The sequence below is a fragment of the Nuphar pumila genome, chromosome 16 (genome assembly GCF_984573655.1).
Source record: "Nuphar pumila chromosome 16, dmNupPumi1.hap1.1, whole genome shotgun sequence".
In the NCBI taxonomy this organism is placed as follows: Eukaryota; Viridiplantae; Streptophyta; class Magnoliopsida; order Nymphaeales; family Nymphaeaceae; genus Nuphar; species Nuphar pumila.
The window spans coordinates 29053177-29072382 of NC_143264.1; the positions used below are offsets into that span (position 1 = coordinate 29053177).

Below are 19206 nucleotides of genomic sequence, written 5' to 3' on the forward strand. Positions count from 1 at the left end.
TTCCCCGAAATTGCTCTTTGTAATAAAATTACGCGACTTACCCGATTCTCAACTAAGCAAATCATTAGAAAATTGTCAAAACATAAAAATTCATCGATTCCATATAATTACACAATATACATCAAAAATTAGAATCGTAGATCTTACATGTCTCCCTCTACTTTTCTCAGAAAAGTAGGTGACACATGTCATCTCCAGCTTCCTTCATAAAAAGTAGAGAACACAGGTCACTCTTGGCCTTCTTCAGAAAAAGCTACAATTTAGACAAGGTCTAGGTGGCGCAAATCCTGAGTTCTGCCTTTTCCATATGATCTATGAGGGCGCCACATGTTCTTTGCTCCTCCCAACTGCCACATGGCTCTTTAGGAGCCACCCTGAGGTGGCGCCACATGTCCATCCTCCATTCCTCCAGAGCCAATCCCATTTGAATTTCAAATGTCCCTCTGAGGTGGCGCCATTTGAGAAGACTCCTCCAGCCAGCTGACACTTGTCAAAAGCAGAATCATCCTGAACTGCCACATGTCCAGACCTCCCTGCATCAGAAAAAATAGAAAAAGCTCCCCTCTGAGGTGGCGCATTCTGCTTCTTCCATCCCTATTCTCTTGCCACATGCCAGTGTGGAGCCACCCTGAGGTGGCGCCACATGTCAGCCTTTGCTCCCTCCAGAAAAAGCATGAATTTGAACATTTAAACTCCTCAGAGGTGGCGCCACGTGGCATGCCCCTACTGTTTCCAACTTTACACCTCAGAATCTCTTTTGAGGTGGCGCCATTCCAGAACCCCACTTGGCTCCATTTTTTATATTTATTTTATTTATTAAAAGTAGCTCCATGAGGTGGCGCCATATGAGAACCTTCAGAAAAGTAGGAGTTTGAATTTCAAACTCCAAGAGAGCACCCCCTGAGGTGGCGCAATTTGAGAGCCTTCTGCAGAGAAAATCAAGCCACCATTTTGAAAATTTTCAAACTCCCCTGCTGAGGTGTCTCACCCACAAAAATCCCATTTTATTTTCTCAAAAAAAATCAAAATAGCACCCCTGAGATGGCGCCACATGGAGGGCTCAGATTGAGCCTGTTTGAAATTCGAAATTTTCAGAAGAATGCTACAAATACAAGGGCTCACGCCCAGCTTAGGGGACTCCAATTTTAGACTCCAATTTTGATTTTGAACTTCAGCTTAGATCCCTTTTAGAATTCAAGTGTGTCTCTTTGAATTCACGCCCCCCCTTGGGCTCAGTGGAGAAGGTGCAGTGAAGCATCTACATTGCTCGTGCCGTGGTCAATTTGATTCAAGCGTGGGTCGATCTTTTTGAATCATTTGAAGTCCGGATCTAAGGATGAACGAAGCCCTTGGTAGCCGTCCATCTCGAGAGTTTTAAAGCTGTATAAAAATGCAAGGTGCACCTCCTTTCCTCTTGATTTCATAATATCATGATTTGATTCATGTGTCGTTTGAAGAAAGAGCTCATCCGAGGGATGAATTGAGCTATTCTCATAAAAAGACATATATAAAAATACAATTATACTTCCTTGATGATTTTTAGCATTCATGCATTTAGCCAAGTTTAATTTGTATTTTATTTTGTTAATTTAGCATGTTTTTTTTTAGGTTAATTAGGTTTAATTAGGCATTTATTTCAATTCTGCTCAATTTCAGTAGTTCTCTGTTTTTGTCTGTCAGTCCACACATCATTTCATGCATTTATTTTTCATTAAAAATTCTAAAAAAATCATGGAATGCGCCCTTAGGTGTCCCTAGAAATGTGCCAAAAATTAGGAAGGATTTGAATTTGTTTACTACGGTAAACTTTCAAAATGATAAGTCGGGTTTTGTTACCCAGGATGCGTTTTAAAAACTCATTTCTGACTTATAAAATCGAGATCTCCCTCATGGGAGATCCGATTTTCGATCTGAAAGATGTTCTGAGGATGTCTAGTTTTTAACCTGATTTTCTCAGATTTTTCTGATTTTTTTAATGTCTGACAAAAATCCGAGAGTACGGGACACGTGTCAGAGCCTGATTTGGGCCTCTGAGACTTTGGATCGACTTAGGTCGATGGGTTCTCTTTGGGTATTGATCTAAATCCAAATCTGTAAAAAATGAATGTTAAGTCTGAGATGTCCTCTGTTTGCATCTGAAAGCTGGTGATTTGTAGAACAGTGGTGATATCTGTTTCGGATTTTTCTTGTCAGTCTCCTGTTTTGTCACATTTGTATGTTCTGTTGATTTAGGCATGAAAAGTTATATTTTTATCTGTGTTTCTGTTGATTAAACGCCGAAGTCATGAACATGAAAGTTGTCCTTGTAGGTGTCGTGAGTATCTTTGTTAAATATCAGAAATTTCCATGGCTGTTTTCTATTTGTTTAGCATTTTATATTAGATTAGGTCGATTTTGCCTCCATCAGAACCGAATCCCTGTTACCGAACTCATCATAGTTCAAATCCCGAGGCTGTAAAAATTAAAAGTGTTCCATTTCGGGTCCTTTAGCAGTATGCAAAATATAAGAAGTTTTTATGGTGTAAATTTTGCATTATCATATTAAGCATTGCATTTGGTTCGGGTCCATAGGCGAAATCCACCCTTTTTAGGACTTTCTTTAAAGTTTAGCATTCAAATCATATCATTTCATGATTTTTAGCATTCTAGGTTGTTTATCAGAGTAGGTAGATGCTTCATACCTAATTTGGTGTAATTTGGAATTCATTTGAGGCTTGGTTTAGCCATAATATCAAAACAGGGCCCCACGGGACCCGAATCCAAGCGAAAAACAAGCGAAATTCGTTATTTTGGATAAATTCCAAAATGTCAAATTCTGATTTTACAGTCTTAATGTGTTTAGCAGCATGTCATCATGCCTCATACTACATTTTACCATCATTTGTTTCAATTTGAATTTCAAAATCTCAATTTTTACCAAAATTTCCTTCAAAAAACCCTGATTTTAAAGGTATAACTTTATAATTAGGGGTATTTTGGTCATTTTGACCACCATTTCGAACTTCAAACTATTTTCTACTGAATTTCTTGCATTTTCATTATTTCAAATATCAAGGAAGCATGAGAATAGGGTTTGTATCCATTTAAGTCCAATAAATTCGTAATATTATTGGAAAATCTTGGGAAAACCCACATATTTGAGCTAACCTTATTTCAAGTTTGGCAGGGATATTGAAAAGAAAAGGCTGAAGTCTGCCATTTCTTTTATCTCATTTATTTAGTGATGTAATAATGTAAATTTTGGAATAAGAGATTTAATTTTCTGCTTAGACTAGGATGCATATCATATAGTTTAAATTCATGCAATATCTTGTTTCTATGATTCATGCATTTTATTTCAAAAGAACTATGGATGTTCATGAATGGCACGTGCACCAACTCTTAGAGAGTTAACGGACTCGGTGGAGTCCATATTTATGTCCCTAGTCGGAATATGGACGAGACCCAAATCCATCATCTTTCTACCAGTCACATTGAGCCTACACTCTCAGGCTGTCTTAAAATACACATCATATTTTTAATATTTTCAAAGTATTGTGCATTAAATCAATTAAACTCTGAATATATTCATGGCCACAGTCAGAATATGTGAAGGATTTATTTTGACTTAATACACATTTTTTCAACAAATTTCTTAGAAAATCTTTCAAAGTGCATTCATTCACTCATATCATTTGCATCATGAAATCATTGATTTTCTCATGATTTTCTTAAGAAAATTTCGTTCTCAAGAAATCGATTTCTCAAGAAACTCTGAGAATTTTTCAAAATCAATTTTCCCAAGTCAAGTTTTTTCCACAGTTTTCCATGGAAAATGTTATTTTCTCAAGATTTTCAAAAGAAGTCTCTCACTTTTCTCAAAGATCAAAATCGATTTCCAAGTATTTCAAGGGTAAGATTCTCGGGATTTCAATTTCTCAAGTTCAGTTTTTCTTCTCCAAAGAATTTTCCAATGAATTTCAATCATTTTCCAAATAAAGCTTTCAAAACTTGAAGCTTTTCCTGACAAGCATTTTTCCTTCAAACGTCTACCTTTTTCTCAAGAATTCTTTCCATTTTCTCAGGATTTCCATCATTTTCCTAAGAAAATTCTCAAAGTTCAAGTTTTCCTGAGAAGTGTTTCCCTTTTCAAATGTTCACCTTTTTCTCAAGAATCACTTCTATTTTCTTAGGATTTTCATCCATTCATGATTTTCCCACATCTTTATGAACTTTCTCATGATTTCAAAACCTCTTTCACATGAGTTTTCCTGAGAAATTGATTTCCAGCATTTGCCTTAGAACTATTTCCAACTCCAAAACCTTTTCTGAGCATACATCATGTCTTTCCAAGTTACATTTTACAAAACTTCATAGCACATGCCTGAATTCTCTGTGCATTTAGGATAGAACACAATTTCGATGATTGTACTAAGTCTTCCCTTCCCTTCTCTCTTCCGCAGGGAAGGGAAGACGGGAAAAATTTTGCGACGATAACAGGTTTGGCGACCGAGATGGGACCTGTCCTTGTCTGATCAGAATTATGCTTGACTTAGTTCAATTATCGAAATTATGTTCACAAAATGTCAGCTCTTTTATTTTGATATCATGCGAACCTAGGAGCCTAGATTCTGACCTAGCTGACATTGATTGCATATAGACTAGGCATGGTTTGGTAGGACCAGATTGAGGAGATATTTTCATGCTCACATAGACTTAGGTCTAAACATAACTCTCCTCAATTTAGGATCTGAATGCCAACAGTGTATGCTTCTTCAAAGTTTTCAAAATCTACCTCTCTAGGATTTAGAGCCCTCTATTTCTTGCATGTGATCATTTTTTCAAAATCTCCATTACCTATCATTACCCGGTCTTCACGTTGTTGGGCTCTCTTCCAAAACCCTAGTTCGGGACAGAGCCTCACAACTGGGCCAATTATTTGGGTTAACACCCCCCTACCACGTACCGCGGGCCACAGTCCGAAGTATATCGGTAGGCGCTCAAGGATGTTGGAAAACCTTACCTTAGAACCAGTGTTGAAATTATATGCCACGTACCTCAGATTTCGGTTCGGGTATATCGACATAACTGGATTGGATAAAGATGATCTGAACCTAGAGTTAGGATTAGGATCCTAGAGCTGTTTTCAAAATAATGCATCTAGAGTCAGCCTTTTAGGGAGTGTTGTATGTGCATAAATGTTTATGCAGGATGTGATTGTTCGTATGTTACCTCTATTTTCTTACATTTTCCCAAAAATATTTTTTAAATTTCCATATTTCTCACGTTTTCCTTTATTTTCTCAAACCCTGGATGATTTTCCCAAATATCCAATTTCTTTCAAAACTCCAGGTGATTTTCTATTCTCCCGTTCTACTGGATCTCGAATTTCCAGCTGCATTTTTATCCTGCCTACAATTTTCCAAAACCATATGTTTTCTCTCATTGGATTTTCAATCCTTTTGTCTATTTGCAAAATTCTTCATCTTATTTTCCTCAGGCATACTTTGATTATTGTGGTGGAAATTGTTTACCCACTTGCCTTCTCCTTATTCTAAATCCATTTTCGGATTGTTTTCGCAAAAGATATCTCTTTCCTTCAAAATGGTGTTTTTCCTCGTGGTTGACGACCTCGCCTAGGTAACAAGGCACATTTTCCGTTGTTATTTCTCTTACAAAGAATGACAACACAATTGTCGTGATTTCAGCGGCGACTCCATCCCTAGTAATGAGATATTCTTCCAATTGTTTACCATATCGTCAATAATCATTTTCCTCCCAATCCAAAATTCCCTCAGAGTCTAATAAAGACTTTATTCTGCAGAGAGCATCCACAGCATTTGATGGTTCGAACAAGGTCAGGAAGAAGAACCACATGACCACAGTACTCCTCAGCCTCAAAAGAAGAGATGGGCTCCCCGCGACCCGTCAGAAGTCAAAAACAGCAGAAAGAGGACGATGGCATAGATCCTCAGATGTACGCGATGTTTCAGAAAATGATGAAGAGGATGATGAGTGAGCAGGCTGGCACCAACTCAGACAAAAATCCATTCAGTCAAAAAATTAGAGATTGTGTGGCCAATAAATCAACCAAGGAGCATGTTCAAGATACTTCGGACGAAGAAGAATCAACAGATGATACCGAGGAAGAATGCGAGATCATTCATGGAGCAACTCGCAAACCAAAGGGCCAAGCAATAGAAAAACCGCTTCAAGCACAATTAAAAGAAATGGCCAAGATAGTCAAAGATCTACAGGTTCGGGATAAAGGCAAAAAAGTCTTCACTAGCGAGGACTTCTATGATGGCCTCGAAGGGGATGAAGATCTAGAGAACTTTCCTCGCAAGTTCATCAAATTCGATGGTTCTGGTGATCCCAAAGCCCACCTCGCCATGTTCTTCGTTGAATGCTCCAAATTCAAGAGAGACAATAGGGTCCTATTTCTCTGTTTTTCTCGTAGCCTAGAAGGCACTGCCGCCAAGTGGTAATCTGAGCATATCAATCCAATCGAGCTGCAAGAATTCGATAAGGTGGTCAACCTATTCATTGAGCGATTTCTGTTCAATACTGAAGCACTCCCAACATTGAGCCATCTCTGCAATCTAAGGCAGAATGAAAATGAAAAGGCAAGGGACTTCATTCGCAGATGGAGAGAGACCTGCAACAAAATGAGGGATCCTATATCAGAGAGACATGCTTTATCACTTATCCTCAACAACTTTTCACAGCCTTTGAGAAGTCTTATCTCCACCTCGCCTTCCAAGTCTTTCATAGAGCTTACTGAACGAGCCGAGTGGCTCGAGATGGGGTTGGAGAACGGTGTCTACGATGGTATCACCCTCGTCAAGAACAATCTAGATTCAAAGAAAAAGGCAAATTTCACCTCCTCGGCCAACATCAGTCGCAATGATAACAAAAGTAGTAAGGGCAACCATGCAGATCGAGAGGAAAGGCAGAATAGCAAGCTATCTCAGCCCAACTTTCCACAAAAGGAAAAGATAAAGCGTGAAGGTTGGAGTAATGATCGTGTGTTCACTTCTCTCAAACAAACACTCGAAGAAGCCCTTGAATTCATGGTGACTAAGGAATTAGTGAAGCTCCCAAAGTCCACAACTCCTCCTACCATCATGGGAAGGTTCAAGAATCAGTTTTGCAAGTTCCATCGGGCAGTGGGGCATGACATCGATCATTGTTTTGTCTTCAAAAATATTGTTCAGGATTGCATTGACAAGAGCCTCCTTGCTGAAGATGAAGAAGAAGACGAGATGACCATCCTCACCAAGCCTTTCCCAGATCATTCAGAAAGTTGATAATGCCAAAGTTTCCTGTTTTTTTTTCTTTCGTTTTGCCAGTCACCTCGTAAGGGCAAGTCCGCCTAGTTTTTGCAACCTTTTGGTCGAGTGCTTATAAATAGACAGTCCTTTTGTTATCAGTTCTGCTTATCAATAAAATGTCAATTTTCTTCATCAAATACTTCTTTCTTTTGCCCCATTAGGGCACCTGTTTTCGTTTTGAAGAATCTTCTTTGCCCATTCTTTTCAAGATGAGGGGCAATTTATGAGAGAAATGAAATTACCTATGAGGGTTTTTCAAAAATCATGAAATTCTTGAAAATTTTCTACAAACATCTTCATTATGATCACCCAAAAGTTTAATATTTCGGTTCAATCTTTTTCAAAAATCAACCATCGCAGTGATCTTCTTTTCTTAACTTGGTTTCGAACCATTATCTTTTATAATCAACCCTTGTGTTGATTTTCTTTTCCAAAATTATTGTTAAACCAATTCGTTTTCAAAATCAACCCTCATGATGATTGGTTGATATTTTGAAATGTTATTTTTAAAACAAGTATTTTCAATAAAACTTTGGAAAATCGTCAACCAAAAGTATAAAAACCGACTTTCCACAAAGTGGTAAGTACGGGTCGAATATTCAGGGAACAGGAATTAATCAAGATATTTCTAGAAAATTTAATTTATTAATTACAAATATCAATCTATAATTATAAAGTTAATACAACTACAATTAATCACTAAAATGAAAATAAAACAGCACAAAGTCTTCTGCTCCACACCAAGGGTATTTCCGTCTTTTCGCCAATTATTCACTCTTCGTACTTGGACTATAACCCTGGAAACTAAATATGCTTTTCAACCTAAAAATGCAGAGAAATAAAAAGTTAGTATTCTAATCTAACAATGCAAACAATAACTAAAACTAATTCTAATTTTATGAAAATAATAAAACAAATGCTACTTATCAGACAATAATTAAATAAAATACTAAACTAATTCTAAAATTAACTAAATTAATTCTACTAATGCTGTATGATGATTATGCAGCTCCTAAAATACATAAACTACTGAAAACAGGTCTAAAATGCCGAAACTAATGAAATTTCGAAACTGCCCCTAACTAGTGCAAAATAGCTTTCTGACAAGTTATCGGAAAACCACTGTTTGACAAGGCAAAAGAGGTCCGATTTTCCCGAAATTTATTTTGTTCTGCAACTGACAGATTAAACAATCTGACAGTTTTTACAGAATGAAAAAACGATATCTGGAACTCCATATATAAGCGTTTCAAATCTAAGAAAAATCAGGATATCGAAAGTCCTGTAATTTAAAATCCAGAAAAAGCGGTTTTCGCAAAACGCTTAAAAATCAGACCAAATCAACTCCGAAAGAGCTGAAATTTGGTCTTCAGTCAGATAACACGCCACTAAAGTGAACCGAAAAATATTTTTTGGAAAACACGGAATTTTTGCACAGAAAATAACGCTTGTGCGACAGGGCAAAAATCGGGTGTTTGTTTGAGTGCACTATTCACTTTATGAGTCTATTTAAATACTATAGAAAGCAAATTAAACCTAATGCAATCTAAATGACACTGTATAACAGTGTATATGCAGATGAGTATTATAATTACACTAAATGCATGACGAACAAAATACGATAAGCAAATTGTGACTAAAACTACGTTGACTAATGATGCAAATGCAACTATGCTACTCAAGGGAATGCAATTCGAACTACTAAGTTAAATAATAACTAACTACCAATAAAACAATCACAAAACACAGCTCACACACACAAAACAAATACAATACATGCACACACACTTCTACACTAGACTAAATCAAATACTAAACTACTTAACCTAAAATCAAAATAAATAACATCTAAATGACATTAAATCCACTAAAGAACAAGGATAGGGTTAGGGTTCACTCGGTTGACTCAACTGAGCTTGGCTTGAGTTAGGTTGGGAGAGATAGGCTTGGGCTAAGGTTGACTCGACTTGGACAAGGTTCGGTCTTGACTCACCATGGGTTGAACTAGGACTCAGTTTAGGGTTAGATTTTGACTTGGTTAGGTTCACTAAGACTAGGTTGGACTCGGTTTAGGATTGATTTAGTCAACTAAGGTTGGTTTGGTTTAGGTGGGCTCGGTTGACCTAGACTTAGGTTAAGGTTGACTAAGTCTTGACTAGGGTTATATCTTGGTCTTTGACTTGGACTAGGATCGGCTTTGACTAGGTTAGGTTGGATAAGGTGGGCTCGGACTAAGGTTGACTCGACCTAGGTTTGACCTAGATTAGGTTTGACTTGGACTAGGGTTGATTCGACCTAGGTTTGGTCTTGACTTTGACTTAGGCTAGGCTTGGTCTTGACTCACCTTAGGTTGGACTAAGACTTGACTAGGGTTAGGTCTTGGTTTTGGTTGACCTAAGCTTGGGTTAAGTTTGACTAGGCTCGAGTTGGGTTAGGTAGGGATTAGGTTTGACTCAACTAGGCTTAACCTAGGGTTTTGACTTGGGCTAAGGCTCGGTTGACTTAGGTGGAGGTTGGGTTAACTTGACTAAGGTCGGTTAGAAGGATAGGCACCCAATAAAAATTCAAAGATAATTTTGGAAATGGAGAAGTCCAAAAATCGTCCTTCTAATGGGGAGTTACAACATTAATTATCTTTTAAATCTAATTTGGAAAATTGGATCAATGTAATTTCCAAACCCAAGGTGAGTGAAAATCTTTAATGGATATTAATTCCTTTTTGGAGAAGTCAAACCGTCCAACCTAGATAGATACACGATTTTGGCTTTACAAACCAGAAATTAAATGCAATTAATTCTTTCTTGAAACCATACCCACCCACTTTGGAAATCCAATTGATTTTCAAAATCTCTTTTCAAATCTCCATTCGTAACTCCCTATTAAAAAGCAATCAAGACTTAATTCCTTCCTTAAATACCCTACACGATTTTTAAAACTTACTCTTTCCAAAACTTTCCAAATTTCAATGTATTAATTGCCTCCCTTCTCAAAAATCGTCTACACTAATTGAGGCTATTTAAACTAAAGAATTTAAAATCTATCTAGAGTAATGAAAAGATCTAATTTGAAAAACACGATTTCCTAAAAGTAAATGCTAACCTAATTCCAAAACTTACCTATATGATCCCTAAAAACGGCTAGGAAAGAAAACCCTAATACATTGAATCTAGACAACCTAAATTAAACCTAACTAATTGCAATTACTAATTATCAAAAATAGCCTAGAGCTCAATGGGAGCTCTAATGGCTGCCGCCCCACCTTGGGGAAGAAGAAGACCAATAAAAAAAATAAAAATAAAAACATAAACTAACAAAACACGATTTTACTAAGTAACCACTATTTTGATAAACTAAATTAAAATATAATAAAAAGAACTCCTAATTACACAAATGCAAACATGAACAACACTATGCTGGAATTTATTTAGAAACATAAAGAAATGAAAATTCGATTTTTGTAATTGTTTTCAATAGATTCAAAACACCAAAAACACAAGATGATAAAAACAATTATTTAGAACTATCCTAAATGAATGAGATGAACTAACACAACTTTATGCTGCTGTTAATATCCAAAACACACAGCCACCACACGATTTTACCAACCTCTACACACACTTTTAATGAAAATGCAAAGATCGGCTAGAATAAATCTAGCCGATTTTTTTTTCTTTTTCAAAAATGAAAGCAAACAAGACACAATCAAATCCTACGAATACAATGAATCAAAATGAAATTTTATAATTTGATTTCCAATAGAACAGACCCACAAACACCTATGACAAACTTCAAGAATCGGCTAGATGAAGATCTAGCCGATTTTAATAAAAAGGATGAAAAAAATCTAAAAACTCGATTCAAATGAAACAATCAAAAAAATAATCCTAAGCTAACGCGCTGGCCTATGCACGAAATCTATTCTAAAGTTGAAAACAAAGAAAAACAAGAAACACTCAAGAAAATAAGAAAATAAGATCAACACTCAATTCGGTTTTAGCTAGAAGAGAAGGAAGAAGAAGACCTACCTCTTGGAAGATCCGACGACCGAAGGGATGAAGAAGAGCGGACCGTGGCTGGAGTTGGACATTCCAAACAGTTCGAGAATGCTGGTCTTCACAAAAAAAAAAGCACCTTTGCAGCTGCTACACGTTGGAGATCCATCGAAGATGGATTATGCGCCGATTCTCGATCGGAGGGGGTAGAAAGCCGGATAGAGGTAGGGCCGGCTCACCTTGTTGGTGTGTTTCGCACTCCCACACAAGGTTAGTAGTCTCCACCTCTGCTACACCTGCAAAAGTACAGAAAAATGGTGACAATACAGCAAGGAAAAAGGAAGAAATGAAAAGAAAACACAAGGGGGATCGAAATATGCTTGAAACCCAAGCATAGACCGGTCTTCAATGGCCAAAACGTGGGAGGAAGGAGAGGAAGGAGCTGCTGGAGTAGAATTACTGCAAGGGGCGTCCAAACAAGGCCAAAGACGCCTAGGGTTCTTCAAAAAAAACTATTTATAATTTGGACATTTTTCAGAAAGAAGGTTAAAAAAATAAAATTTGCTAGGCGCCACTTTCTGGGGGGTTTTCTGCAAAACTTTTTGAATTGGATATGAATCGACGTGTGGGTTGGGTTTTGGGCTTTCTAAGGGTTGATCCAAAATCCAAATAACCTAATTGGGTCGGATATGGATCCGATCCACCTCGAAATCCATGCCCAAACACTGAAATAGCCATAACTCTCTTATTTTAACTCCAATTTTTCTGAAATTCGAACCATAACCCCTTACTATCAAAATACATCTAAACATGGGTTTAAAACCTTAAACTTATTACAAAATGCATGAAAAACTTATTAACATGATGTGCATTTCATGCATCATCAAATACCCCCATGCTTGAATGGTTGTTATTCCCTTAACAAACCCTAATTATGCTCTGCAACGAAGACAAGAAATGCTAAGCATGAATGCATAAAACTAACTCACTTTCGTAGGAATCACGGTTGCATTTAGCGTATGCAACAAGCCCTTTAAATCCCTAGCTTACACTAGTGGACGAGTAAGATCTCGTGAGGGTTTGCAGAGATGCTACCCACAAACATCAATGAAATGCGAGGATGATCTTTCACAAATATTAGGCTCTTAAGAATGCAGTTGTAACAAATATTTCATGTAATTGACATTCTCAAAACAAGTTTAAAAATCTCATGCCACCACAGTAAAAATTCTTTTTCCTTCACTTTTCTAATATTGTAGCTAATTTATGATTTTTCTTAGAAAGTCAAGTATTCTCATGTTTTACTCATTTATTCTCACTTGTATATTTTCTGCACAGTAATACACATATACGCCTAAGCAATGAAAATTTTCTCATACAGCACATTATCTTTTTCTTTCATTCATTTTTCACCCTTTTTCCAATTTGTTCTCTTAAGCATTCTTCTCACATGAGCACTATTTCGAATAGTCAGTTTTCGTGACCCGTGTAGCGAGCTTTGGGTCAGTGACTCCCAAGTCGGTCGACCTTAGGGCACTAGATACAAAGTATCCCTCAGACTTAATTGCTCGAGTCATTAGACCTTCTATTCTAATAGTTTACGTATAGTCTTCCTCTCGTCTTGTGCAATGTTTCTATCTCTTAGGCTTTCTATGCTGTCCATGTAACAAGCTTTCGAACCGGTGGCTCCCAAACCAGCTGGCTTTGGGGCACCAGGTGTAAAACACCCTTCAGATTCTACTTACTCGAACTACAAAGGCCACAGATATCAACTAGACAAGAAGATGATCTCCTTCGTTATCCTTTTCGTTAAGATACTCAAATATTTCATCTCGTGTCTGAGTTCCACTACTAGGATTCACGAAGACATCAACAACTAAACGTAGCTCTACTCTTTTAAACTCATTTTTCAAACACATCTTTCCATTGCTTATTTCTTTCACAAAACATACTGTGCATACTTATACTAAAGTGATTCAAAATTTTCTAACAATCAAATACTATCTTTTCTTTGAATTTTCTCATAAACAACTACTCTATTTGACTCAGTACAGAAAAAAAAAATTATGGGGCTTAAAAATTTATAAACTGTTAGATTATGCCAAAAACAATCATATACGCTACAACTTGTTCTCAAATGCCTACTTTAATTACCAGTCAGAAAAAAAAATTTGACATTTTTGTGTGCGTGCATCTAAACCATCCCCCCATGCTTGAATGACACTGTCCCTAGTGTCATACAAAATAAATAAAAATGTAATGCAAATGCACACTAAAAGACACTAACAAAAATATGGGAGAAAGGATAGATACAACCTGATTTGCTCTGAGCTTCTGAAGTTGACTTTCATCTGATCTTTGAATTCTTTGAAAGCTCTTCCATGCACCTGGTAACTGATACACTAAGTGTTAGACTCATCCTGCATACATCAAAACAAATGTTAGCACATATAAAATGAAATACTGACTAAAGAAAAATACTGAAATGAAAAATAAACTAGTGTACATATTATACATCCCTCTAGTTGAATCCTCATGCCTTTATGAGATGCACTATCTCACACTCACCATCCTGCAAGGAATCTGAAATAAAAGGCTTCAATCTTTGCCCATTCACCTTGAATGTACCTTGGGTCATAGGATCGAATAATGTTACTGCTCCATGGGGAAATACTTCTTTCACAATGTAAGGACCTGTCCATCTCGATCTCAATTTCCCTGGGAATAAATGCAAACGAGAATTGTATAGCCACACTTTTTGATCTGGCTCAAACACTTTCCTGACAATATGCTTATCATGAAATGCTTTCGTGCAAGCTTTGTATAATTTGGCATTCTCATACGCATCATTCCTGAGTTCCTCTAATTCTGAGAGCTGCAGTGCTCTCTCTTTGCCAGCCTGGGTGAGGTCAAAATTCAATTTCTTGATAGCCCAGTACGCTTTATGCTCTAGCTCGACAGGAAGATGCCATGCTTTCCCGAATACAAGGCGATACAGGGACATGCCAATGGGAGTCTTGACTGCAGTTCTATATGCCCAAAGTGCATCATCTAAGCGCTGGGACCAATCCTTGCGGTCCGGGCGAACTGTCTTTTCTAAAATTCGCTTAATCTCCCTATTGGACACTTCAACCTGTCCACTAGTCTGCGGATGATACAGAGTGGTGAATCTATGATTGACAGAATATCTCCTCAGAAGAGAAGCTATCTGTACATTCCTAAAATGCTTGCCACCATCACTAATCATCGCACGTGGCACACCAAAACGACTGAAAATGTTGTGCTTAATGAACTTAAGCACTACTCTATGATCATTGGTCTTGGTTGCCACAACCTCGACCCATTTGGACACATAATCAACCGCCACCAGAATGTATAAATTTCTGAATGAAGGCGGAAATGGTCCCATGAAATCAATGCCCCAAACATCAAAAATCTCGACTATCAAAATCGGAAGCAAGGGCATCATATCCCTCTTGGACATGTTCTCAATCTGCTGACATCAAAGACATCGCCTACAGAACTCATGAGCATCCCTGTGGAGTGTGGGCCAATAAAATCCTGACTGCAAAACCTTTGCAGTCATCTTCCTACTACTAAAATGCCCTCCACAGGCTAATGAATGGGAAAAATTCAGAATGGATTGGTACTCTTCCTCCGGAACACATCTCCTAATGATCTGATCCGCACAGTATTTGAACAACTCTGGTTCATCCCAATAATAGTGCCTCACCTGAGATAGGAATCTCTCACGCTCATTCTTATTCCAATGCTCAGGTATCTGCCTCGAAACCAGATAGTTCACAATATCTGCAAACCAGGGTAACTGCGGTGTACTGACTGACATGATCTGCTTGTCGGGGAAAGAATCACTGATCGGCCTCTGATCCTGCCTGGTCTCCACGATCAGTCTGGACAGGTGATCTACTACTACATTCTCGTTTCCCTTCTTATCTCGAATCTCGAGATCAAACTCTTGTAGTAGTAGAACCCAACGAATCAATCTCGGTTTGGTGTCTTTCTTATTCAACAGATATTTCAATGCAGCATGGTTAGAATAGACAACCACCTTCGAACCGAGTAAATAGGATCTAAACTTATCCAATGCGAAAACTATGGCAAGTAGTTCCTTCTCTGTCGTAGTATAATTCATCTGAGCATCATACAGAGTTCTACTCGCATAGTAGATCACATAGGGCTTCCTATCAATGCGTTGTCCTAAAATAGCCCCCATTGCATAATCAGATGCATCGCACATAATCTCAAATGGGAGAGTCCAATCCGGAGGTCTCAAAATGGGCGCAGTAATTAAGGCCTCTTTGAGAATCTCAAAGGCCTTCATACAATCCTCACCAAAAACAAAGGGTTGATCTTTCTCCAATAAAGTGCAAAGCGGTCGAGAAATTTTGCTGAAATCATTTATGAACCGCCTATAAAATCCCGCATGCCCTAAGAATGATCGAATCTGTCTCACAGAGGTGGGTGGAGTCAAACGGGAGATGGATTCCACCTTCGCTCTGTCAACCTCAATGCCTCGCTTGGACACAATGTGTCCGAGCACAATCCTGTCCTGGACCATAAAATGGCTCTTTTCCCAACTCAGGACGAGATTGGTCTCCGCACACCTACTCAATACTCGAGTACATTTTTGGAGGCAATCTTCAAAAGAGGAGCCATACACTGAAAAGTCATCCATGAAAACTTCTATCACGTCATCAATCATGTCCGAGAAGATAGCAAGCATGCACCTCTGAAAAGTGGCCGAACTAACCAGTTAGAAACAAAGACAAATAGGAATGGAGTTCAAATAACATTGCAGAGCCCGAACGGCATACGTCTGAATGCGAAGGTGCCATAAGGACATATAAACGTAGTCTTCTCCTGGTCGTCAGGATGGACAGCTACCTGATTGTATCCTGAATATCCATCTAGAAAACAGTAGTATCTCTGTCCTGCGAGTCTCTTTAAGATTTGATCAATGAATGGTAATGGGAAATGATCTTTCCTAGTTGCCACATTTAGCTTTCGATAATCGATACAGACTCGCCACCCTGTAGTGGTCCTTATCGGAATCCTCTCACCCTTCTTGTTCTCAACCACAGTGAGTCCTGACTTCTTCGACACAACCTGAATCGGACTGACCCACTGGCTATCAGAAATAGGGTAAATGATTCCGGCATCCAACCACTTCATCACCTCGTTCTTCACCACTTCCTTCATGTTGGGATTTAGCCTTCTCTGCATATCCCTAAATGGCTTGACTTCCTTATCATAATGTATTCTATGCATGCAGAATGAAGGATCAATCCCCTTCAGATCAGAAACTCCCCAGCCAATCGCTGCCTTGTGCTCTCGAAGAATAATCAGCAATCTCTGTTTCTGCTCCTCAGTGAGTAGGGACTAGATGATCACAGGCAGAGTCTCATTGCCTCCTAGATAAGCATACTTGAGTGAATCCGGTAAGGGTTTCAACTCGAGTTTCGGAGGTGACTCGATCGAGGATTTGGCGGGGGTCTCCGTAAGTGGTGGGAGAGGCTCTCTGACAGCTCCCCAAGGTGGTCTCTCTGACGACACTCTAGACACATCTACACTATCTACACCACTATTCTTCTCTATATGGTACAGATCTAAAGAATCTTCAGTAATATACAACTCAGGCTGCTCCTCCACTAACTCATGAGCAATATCTACATGAAAGCAGTCCATGTCTCCTGCTGGTCCCATCGCAGCATTGAAAATATTCAGCTTGACTTTCCTATTGCCGAATGAGAGATCCATGGCTTCGGTCCTACAGTTGATGCACGCATAGGCAGTCACCAAGAATGGTCTGCCTAAGATGATCGGAGTATGATGCTGGCTATCCACTCCTTCCATATCAAGAATAATGAAATCAACTGGGAAATAAAAATCATCCACTTTAACTAGCACGTCCTCCAAAACACCTCTCGGTACCTTGACAGAACGATCTGCCAGCTGCAGTGTAATCGGAGTCGATCTCATCTCTCCTAGCCTGAAAGAATCAAAGAAATATCCAGGCAGAATGTTCACGCTTGCTCCAAGGTCGAGCAATGCGCGTTCTATCCGGATGTTCCCTATGGTACACGCAATGATCGGGGCTCCAGGGTCCTTGAGCTTTGGTGGTGTTTAATGCTGAAGTACTGAACTCACCTGCTCAGTCAGATGGACCCTGTTAGGAACTCTCTCTCTAGATTTCCGCTTATGCGTACATAGTTCCTTCAGAAATTTGGCATATATCGGCACCTGCTGAATCGCATCGAGCAAAGGTAGATTGATCTGCACATGCTTGAATATGTCAAGCATGTCCTGGATCTTCGCACCTTGCTTCCCTCTATATCCAGGAGACTCTAATGCTTTGGGAAAGGGTGGTGGGGGAGTATACTCGGGTGGTTCCTTCTCTTTGTGAGAAGCCTCACTCCTATCCTTCTTCTGCACTGAAGATGAAGATGATGATGATGATGAAGATGAAGATGAAGCTGAGGATGGGGATGATAATGATGGCTGAGCCGACGTAGGTGAAACAATGGTCTTTGGCTCCTCTATCCTCTCTCTACTATCTCTTTCTCTACTCTCGACATGATACTCACGTCCACTCGTCAGGGTCATAACAGATTTGGCCTGCTGTTGTGTCTCAGTATGAAACAGGCCTCCAGTCATCTGGTCCTTGCCCTTCGGGTTCATGACAGCCTGACTTGGTAATGTACCCTCAGGTCTTCTACTGATAGCCTCAGCTAACTGTCCCATTTGCGACTCTAACTTCGCAATGGACTGCGTATGTGAGCTCAATATCTGGCTACACTTATCGAAGGCGTTCTGATTATTGGTTTTCACCTCTTGGAATGCCTGGAGAAGTCTCTCCTCAAATAATGTCTGTGGGGCAGACTCCTGCTGAATCGGGGGAGTGACTGAAGAAGAAGAAGACTGAGAATAGTTCGGTCTTTGAAATGACTGAGTAAAAGATGGCTGCCGAACCGGCTGAGAGGATGTAGGCATCTGCATGGAAGACTGTGGATTCTTCCATGAAAAATTGGGATGGTTACGCCAACCCGGATTATATGTCGATGAAAATGGGTTATTCGGCGGTCTGACGTAACCCTGAGCTGCCTGAACTTGTTCTTGAACAAATTCAGGGTACTGAGATGCCGAAAGGCACTCAGTGATATCGTGTGCCGGACTAACACAAAGAGTACACACCTACTGTGTAGTGGATGGTCCTGAGAGAAGCTGGTCCAGCTTCTGAGCAATCATGTCTACCTTGCACTGTAGTGCAGTAGATGGACCAATCTCAAGAACACCAGCTTTCTTCTGAATGCTGGGTGTGGCTCTATCCGAATGAGAGCTCGAAGCATGGTGAAGGGAATTCTCGGCCAATGTATCAAATAACCTCCATGCTTCATCCTCGCTCTTCAGCATGAATGTCCCTCCACATGAAGAGTCGATCATCTGACGATTCTTGTCAGACAATCCATCATAGAAGCTCTGCACCAGTTGCCATTTCGGCACCTGATGATGGGGACATTTCCTGAGGAGATCCTTCATTCTCTCCCAGGTCTCATGAAAGCGCTCACCATCTAGCTCTGAAAAGCTAGTGATGGCTCTACGATATTGGTTCGTACGACCAATGGGAAAGTATTTCCAAAGAAACTCCTGTTGCAATTGATCCCAGGACTCTATTTCTACAGAATCTAAGGACTTTAGCCAATACTTGGCTTTGTCCTTCAATGAAAAGGGGAATAGAGTCAACCTCAAAGCATCATCATCGAAATTTTGTATCTTCACAGTAGAACAGATTTCGAGGAATTCATCTAAATGTCTGTAGGGATCTTCATGACTAAGGCCATAAAAGGATGGAAGCATCTGAATAACGCTGGCCTTAATCTCGT

The 19206-nt window shown here is 39.1% G+C and overlaps 1 non-coding gene across 1 annotated transcript; it reads left to right on the plus strand.

The window, feature by feature from the left end:
* Positions 1-18824: 18824 nt before the first annotated feature.
* Positions 18825-18927, plus strand: LOC149813140 (small nucleolar RNA R71). The gene has a single exon (XR_016428433.1). It is a non-coding gene; the product is annotated as a small nucleolar RNA R71 (small nucleolar RNA).
* The last annotated feature ends 279 nt before the right edge of the window (positions 18928-19206 follow it).